At 42.1% G+C, this 6,000-nt stretch overlaps 1 protein-coding gene across 1 annotated transcript in view; it reads left to right on the top strand.

Annotated features, from left to right (window-relative positions):
- Nucleotides 1-6,000, top strand: part of NRBP1 (nuclear receptor binding protein 1) — a 106,043-nt gene that overhangs the window by 9,745 nt on the left and 90,298 nt on the right. The gene's annotated exons all lie outside the window — the stretch shown is intronic.

Below are 6,000 nucleotides of genomic sequence, written 5' to 3'. Positions count from 1 at the left end.
TAATTCTCCATCTTTTCATGGAAAAGTGGAATGTGAACTATTAAAATAAAAGGTTTTTTGTTTTAATTTTGGTGTAAAAAAATCAGGAATTTTATTCTGAGGAGGGGCATGCTATTTTTATTCATGTGCTTATAGCGCATGAATATATATTTAATAGAAAAAAAAAAAAAAAAAAAAATATATATATATATATATATATATATATATATATATATATATATATATATATATATATATATATATATATATATATATATATATATATATATATATATATATATATATATATATTTTTTTTTTGGACGGATGACCGGCACAACCACAGCTCCAACGCTAGATAGATAGTGATTGGGTGCCTTCACCAATGAGAATAGACAGCGGTGTAGATAGGTGCGGCACTCCCAACAATAATGTACTCTAAACTTATGGTAAGTTTAGCAACGTCTCAACGTCGTTTATTAGACGTTTTCATCAGGCTTAAAGTCAGAACAAACATTACATACCTTTATATACCACAGTGACTCCTGATGCTTCCACACGCTGGCCCACTTCCGGGTCCCACAAACGTGACGTCATCAGTATGCGTTAAGTGCTCCCATCACCAAGACAACTAAGACTAAACAATAACAGATACGTATGAGCATGTTAGACAGTGGAATCAGGTCGATATATGCGACCTTAAACATGATATACGAATACAGTCATAGAGCAAATGCAAATCAAAACAATTCAAACAGGCGTACATGTCCGTAGCATATTACCAAGTAAATATAAACGTCCTAGCAATCTGTATTAGCTGCAAAACTACTGCGCATCAGACTAACCGGGCAACAAGCTCAGCGATCACAGTGCAGGAATCAATAATACGCTAATAGCGTACGCTACGCATAATATTAACTGGAAACACAGGTATATTAAGAATATGGGGTAATTATTTGCGCGTCATGCAGCTTAAGCCCAAATGTTCATTGAGGCCATTCGGTGCAATGGTCCCCAAACGATGAATCCATCTGGTTTCACATTTAAGTAATTGTAGACCTCTATTGCCACCTCTGAGATTTAAGGGAATATGGTCAATCATGCGGTATTTTAATTGCGGGAGGGTATGTTTCATGGTCAGAAAATGTTTAGGTACAGGTAGGTCACACTTTCCTCCTCCCAGGGCGGCCCGGATGGTAGAGCGGTGTGTGGTAATGCGTTCTTTGAATGTCCGCTCGGTCTTGCCAATATATGACAAGCCGCACGGACAAATCAATTGGTAGACAACGTATTTGGTGGAACAACATAGCGTATGTCTAATGGTAAATTTAGTGCCTTGTTGGGGATGGTAAAACGTATTACCGGGAATCATGTATGCACATACCGTGCAGGTACATCTAATACAGCCTCTGTGGTTAGGCATGGTAGTATTATTGAAACCAGTAATGTCTGTTTTAACGAGTAAGTCCCTCAGGTTAGGACCCCTTTGATAACAGGACATGAGTTTGGTATTGGGTATGTTCACATCACGATCACTGGAGACAATTGGCCATAGCTTTTTGGATACAGCATTGACGGTAGTGCTAGCTGTAGTATATTTAGTTACCCAAGGGATAGTGGGTGGTGTCTCAGATTTGTCTTTAGATAACATGAGCTGTTCTCGGGTGACCAACGACACTCGGTGTCGGGCTGCCAACAAGTCATGTTGTTTGTACCCCCGTGCACTGAATCTGCCCATGAGAGCATCAATTTGAATGTTGGCTTCAATCGGGTCTGAAATGATACGTTTTAAACGTACCATTTGTGAATAAGGGAGGCCTTTCACAAGGTTACGCGGATGACAACTGCTTCCATGCAAAAGGTTATTGCGGTCAGTTTCTTTTTGGTACAATGTTGTGCCAATGATGCCATTGTTAAGAGAAATCGTGACATCCAAGAAACTGATACTTTTTTGATCGCACGTCATGGTAAGTTTTACAGGGCTAGTGGATGCATTGTGTTTATCAACAAATGTCGTAAGTACTGCAATAGGTCCAGACCAAACAATAAGCAGATCGTCAATAAACCTGCGGTACAACAAGATGTTAGCTGCAAATAATGGGTCACTAAAAAACAATGTCTGTTCGATACTAAACATATAGATATTCGCATACGCAGGTGCTGCGTTAGACCCCATCGAACAACCATTAATTTGCAACCAAAATTTACCATCATGAATGAAAAAGTTTTTTGTAAGGACAAAGTCCAGGAGTGACAACATAAATGACAAGTCAGGACCACAGTAATCAGGTTGTTGATTGATGAATGATTCAACTGCCCGCATACCAGCCTCGTAGGGTATGATTGTATACAGGCTTTTAACGTCCAGGGTTACGAGCCAAGTGTCCTGATTCATGGTCGGTAATGCGGCCAGGGCGTGTAATAACGCTGTAGTGTCAAGTAGGTAATAGGGTTGTCTAACAATATATGGCTGAAAAATAGCGTCAATGAATACTGATACGCGTTGGGACAATGAGTTGCGGGCCGCTATAATTGGGCGTCCAGGGGGGTTGGTAAGGGACTTGTGGATTTTAGGGATGCTGTATATTACCGGGGCTACCGGAAGTCAGGTATAAGTGCATCCATGAGATTTTGTTCGATCACCCCATTTTCAACTGCTCTCTTGAGTGAGTTCGCCAACACTTTGGTGTACTCAGAGGTAGGGTCACCAGACAGTCTCTTGTAAGTGCTAGAGTCAGACAATTGATCATCCAATTCGGATTTGTACATGGCAAAGTCCATCACCACAAGTGCACCTCCTTTGTCCGCTGGACGAAATATCAGGTCTTTATTGTTGGATAATTCCTCAGAATGATGCAGTCAGCTGCGGTCAGGTTCGTATGTGGGGTAGGGGCATGTCGCAATTTCTCGTCAACCTGCGAATTCAGAAGGCGCACCACCGATACCCACAAGAATCTAGTGGTGAACCTATCATCCTACCAACTTACAATTGATGAGGACAGAATATTGTCTTTGGGGCTTTCATTCGTGCCCTCCCTTAACATGGACCTCCTGGATTGGCAAGTTGAACGACACGCATTGTGTCGACAATTAAAATTAAAAGAATTCTTTTCTAAAAATCAAGCTGCACAGTCACAACGTACAAACCAGCCGCCTCTTACTACTACCATCCCCCCGCAACTACAAAAACTACTGCCAAGGTTGACATTTGACCCGCAACTTACCAACCCCTCTATCAAGACCTATATGCGCCTTCTGAATTCACAGGTTGACGAGAAATTGCGGCATGCCCCTACCCCACATACGAACCTGACCGCAATAACCTTTTGCATGGAAGCAGTTGTCATCCGCGTAACCTTGTGAAAGGCCTCCCTTATTCACAAATGGTACGTTTAAAACGTATCATTTCAGACCCGATTGAAGCCAACATTCAAATTGATGCTCTCATGGGCAGATTCAGTGCACGGGGGTACAAACAACATGACTTGTTGGCAGCCCGACACCGAGTGTCGTTGGTCACCCGAGAACAGCTCATGTTATCTAAAGACAAATCTGAGACACCACCCACTATCCCTTGGGTAACTAAATATACTACAGCTAGCACTACCGTCAATGCTGTATCCAAAAAGCTATGGCCAATTGTCTCCAGTGATCGTGATGTGAACATACCCAATACCAAACTCATGTCCTGTTATCAAAGGGGTCCTAACCTGAGGGACTTACTCGTTAAAACAGACATTACTGGTTTCAATAATACTACCATGCCTAACCACAGAGGCTGTATTAGATGTACCTGCACGGTATGTGCATACATGATTCCCGGTAATACGTTTTACCATCCCCAACAAGGCACTAAATTTACCATTAGACATACGCTATGTTGTTCCACCAAATACGTTGTCTACCAATTGATTTGTCCGTGCGGCTTGTCATATATTGGCAAGACCGAGCGGACATTCAAAGAACGCATTACCACACACCGCTCTACCATCCGGGCCGCACTGGGAGGAGGAAAGTGTGACCTACCTGTACCTAAACATTTTCTGACCATGAAACATACCCTCCCGCAATTAAAATACCGTATGATTGACCATATTCCCTTAAATCTCAGAGGTGGCAATAGAGGTCTACAATTACTTAAATGTGAAACCAGATGGATTCATCGTTTGGGGACCATTGCACCGAATGGCCTCAATGAACATTTGGGCTTAAGCTGCATGACGCGTAAATAATTACCCCATATTCTTAATATACCTGTGTTTCCAGTTAATATTATGCGTAGCGTACGCTATTAGCGTATTATTGATTCCTGCACTGTGATCGCTGAGCTTGTTGCCCGGTTAGTCTGATGCGCAGTAGTTTTGCAGCTAATACAGATTGCTAGGACGTTTATATTTACTTGGTAATATGCTACGGACATGTACGCCTGTTTGAATTGTTTTGATTTGCATTTGCTCTATGACTGTATTCGTATATCATGTTTAAGGTCGCATATATCGACCTGATTCCACTGTCTAACATGCTCATACGTATCTGTTATTGTTTAGTCTTAGTTGTCTTGGTGATGGGAGCACTTAACGCATACTGATGACGTCACGTTTGTGGGACCCGGAAGTGGGCCAGCGTGTGGAAGCATCAGGAGTCACTGTGGTATATAAAGGTATGTAATGTTTGTTCTGACTTTAAGCCTGATGAAAACGTCTAATAAACGACGTTGAGACGTTGCTAAACTTACCATAAGTTTCGAGTACATTATTGTTGGGAGTGCCGCACCTATCTACACCGCTATATATATATATATATATTACATAGGTACCGGCACTCACAATAACGGAGTAGCTGTCCTTGTTGCCATCCAAAAAGTCGACATGTAGAAATGTCGACACACACATCCACAGCAAAGGGAGGCACTCAAGTAAGAAGAAATAAGACTCAGAACACAGCCTGTTTCAGTCTACGTTTCAATGGTCCTCAGCCATTTTCATCAGGACATAAAAACATGTACAAAACACTCACCCTTTTGTGCTCCACCATCACCACGAGTCCGTGTGCGCCGGGCGGGCGTCCTCCCGCTGCGGCGCTCAATGATGACGTCACCACGTGCACCCGTCACCATAGTTACAATACAACAAACTGTCGGAAATAACAATAATGTAAGCAGGTAAACAAGCAACCTATATCAGAATGTATACAGCAAAGAATCGTATAGATTGTAAGCTTGCAGCAGGGCCCTCCTACCTCCATGTCTGTCTGTTGTTACCCAGTTTGTTTTATCACTGTTTACTATTGTAAAGCGCAACGGAATCTGTTGCGCTATATAAGAAACTGCAAATAAATAAATAAATAATAAATAAATAAATATTAAATAAGGCATTCCTATAAGAAGCAATTAAGACCTAAAGTCTCATTCAAACCATTCGGGCTAAGCGTATCCAAAGTGAAGATCCACTTAGCCTCTCTCTGCAGAAGCAACTTGGATCTATTACCACCCCTCTGCAATGGTGGAATGTGATCAATGATTTTATGTTTAATCGCTGTTGGTGAATGACCCATAGCCGCATAGTGACGTGCTACGGGTTGTTCACTGGTACCTTTTGTTCAGTGAACAACCCGTAGCACGTCACTATGCGGCTATGGGTCATTCACCAACAGCGATTAAACATAAAATCATTGATCACATTCCACCATTGCAGAGGGGTGGTAATAGATCCAAGTTGCTTCTGCAGAGAGAGGCTAAGTGGATCTTCACTTTGGATACGCTTAGCCCGAATGGTTTGAATGAGACTTTAGGTCTTAATTGCTTCTTATAGGAATGCCTTATTTAATATTTATACGATTCTTTGCTGTATACATTCTGATATAGGTTGCTTGTTTACCTGCTTACATTATTGTTATTTCCGACAGTTTGTTGTATTGTAACTATGGTGACGGGTGCACGTGGTGACGTCATCATTGAGCGCCGCAGCGGGAGGACGCCCCGCCCGGCGCACACGGACTCGTGGTGATGGTGGAGCACAAAAG

The sequence above is a fragment of the Crinia signifera genome, chromosome 3 (genome assembly GCF_055691185.1).
Source record: "Crinia signifera chromosome 3, ASM5569118v1, whole genome shotgun sequence".
Taxonomy (NCBI): domain Eukaryota; kingdom Metazoa; phylum Chordata; class Amphibia; order Anura; family Myobatrachidae; genus Crinia; species Crinia signifera.
Note: the sequence above shows the minus strand (reverse complement) of the source record. Positions and strands in the feature narration are given on the sequence as shown.